Genomic DNA, 2,500 nt, shown 5'->3' with positions numbered 1-2,500 from the left:
CAGCAACTCAAGTCGCCAACGCTCTGTTCACTCAATAACTGCAGAGATCCAAACTTCTCCTGGCATTAACATCGGCACAAAAACTGTGCGCCGGGAGCTTCGTGGAATATGGGTTTCTATGGATTCAGAATGAGATGTCAGAAAAGCTCCTGTGGGTGTAATGGTCAGTTATGTCAATACTTTTGGACATATATTGTGCGTGTGCGTGTGTCTGTGATACCTAACATAAACACACCTGTATTACTAGAATTGATCGTTCACGCCACAAAAGTGAGGGGCAAACATAGAAAAGCGTGCAACCCAGCCACTGAGGATGCACAAGCCAGTGCATTCTTAGTGCAGGTCCCAAGCCCGGACAAATGGGGAGGGTTACGTCAGGAAGGGCATCCGGCGTCAAATCTTTGCCAAATCAAATATGCGGATCATAAATAAGATTTCCATACCGGATCGGTCGAGGCTCGGGTTACCGACGACCGCCATCGGTACTGTTAACCAGCGGAGTGCCGGTGGAAACTAGGCTACTGTTGGGCGAAGGAAAAGGAGAGGGGGAAGGCATGTCCAGAGGCAGCTAGAGAGGAGGAAGGGTAGGCGTGTGGAGGTGAGAGTCAGTCGGAACTTTGAATGTTGGCACTATGGCTAGTAAAGGGAGAGAGCTGGCTGACGTGATGGAAAGAAGAAAGGTGACAAGAGACAAGGTGGAAGGGGAGTAAGGCCAGGAGTATCGCAGGTGGGTTCAAACTCTTCTACCATGGTGCGAATGGGAGGAGAAATGGGGTAGGGGTCATTCTGAAGGAAGAGTATGTCAAGAGCGTGCTGGAGGTGAACACAGTGTCAGACAGAGTGAGGATTATGAAGCTGGAAATCGAAGGTGTATTGCTGACGGTTATCAGCGCATATGCCCCGCAAGTCGGGTGTAAGATGGACGAAAAAGAAGAATTCTGGAGTTGAGTTGGACGACGTGCTGGAAAGGGTACCCAAGGAGGAGGGAGTGGTGAGTGGAGCGGACTTCGATGGACACGTTGCTGAAGGGAACAGAGGTGGTGAGGAGTTGATGGTAAGGTATGGAATCGAGGAGAGAAATGTGGAAGGACAGATGGTGTTCGATTTTGCGAAAAGGATGGAAATGGCTGAGGTGAATACATATTTCAAGAAGAGGGAGGAGCACAGGGTGACGACGTATACGAGTGGAGGAAAGTGCACACAGGTGGACTATATCTTGTGTAGAAGGCGCGATGTAAAAGGGATTGCATACTGCAAGGTGGTGACAGGGCAGAACGTAGCTAGGCAGCATCGGATGGTGGTCTGTAAGATGACTTTGGAGACCAACATGAGGAAGCGAGTGAAGACACAGCCGAAGATCAAATGGTGGAAGTTGAAGAAGGAAGACTGTTGTGTGGAGTTCAGGCAGGAGTTAACACAGGCACTGAGTGGTAGTGAAGAGTTGCCAGATGGCTGGGCAAGCGCTGCAGAAATAGCGAGGAAGACAGCTAGGAAGGTACTTGGTGTGTCATCGGGACAGAGGAAGGAAGACAAGGAGACTTGGCGGTGGTGGTGGTGGTGGTGGTGGTGGAAGGAGGAAGTAGAGCAAAGTATACAGAGGAAAAGGTTGGCAAAGAAGAAGTGGGATAGTCAGAGAGATGAAGAAAGTACACAGGAGTACAAGGAGATGCAGCGTAAAGCAAAGAGAGAGGTGGCAAAGGTAAAGGAAAAGTCGTACGGTGAGCTGTATGACAGGTTAGACACTAAGGAAGGAGAAAAAGACTTGTACAGATTGGCTAGACAGAGAGACCGAGCTGCCGAGGATGTGCGACAAGTTAGGGCGATCAAAGATACAGATGGAAATGTGCTGCCAAGCGAGGAGAGTGTGCTACGAAGTGGAAGGACTACTTTGACGGGCTGATAAATGAAGAAAATGAGAGAGACAGAGAGAGAGAGAGAGAGAGAGAAAAGGTTGGTTGATTGAGAAGTATAGAGAAGGCCAGAAAGAGTTGCATTGTGTCTTTGTAGATTTACACAAAGCATACGACAGGGTGCCGAGAGAGGAGGTGTGATATTGTAGGAGGAAGTCAAGAGTTGCAGAGAAGTATGTAGGAGTGGTGCAGGCTATGTATGAGGGAAGTGTGACAATGCTGAGGTGCGTGGTTGGAATGACAGATGGGTTCAAGGTGGAGGTGGGATTACATCAAGGATCGGCTCTGAGCCCTTTCTTGGTTGCAACGGTGATGGACAGGTTGACGGACAAGATCAGGCAGGAGTCTCCATGGACGATGATGTTCGCGGATGACATTGTCATCTGTAGCGACAGTAGGGTGCAGTTCATTGTGAGGAGAGCCTGGAGAGGTGGAGGTATGCACTGGAGAGAAGAGGAATGAAAGTCAGTAGGAGCAAGACGGAATACCTACGCGTGAGGAGGTGACAAAGGCATTTCACTTTAAATACTTGGGGTCAACTGTCCAAAGTAACGGGGAGTGCAGGAGAGAGGTGAAGAAGAGAGTGCAGG

The sequence above is a fragment of the Lampris incognitus genome, unplaced genomic scaffold (assembly GCF_029633865.1).
Source record: "Lampris incognitus isolate fLamInc1 unplaced genomic scaffold, fLamInc1.hap2 scaffold_221, whole genome shotgun sequence".
Taxonomy (NCBI): Eukaryota; Metazoa; Chordata; class Actinopteri; order Lampriformes; family Lampridae; genus Lampris; species Lampris incognitus.
Note: the sequence above shows the minus strand (reverse complement) of the source record.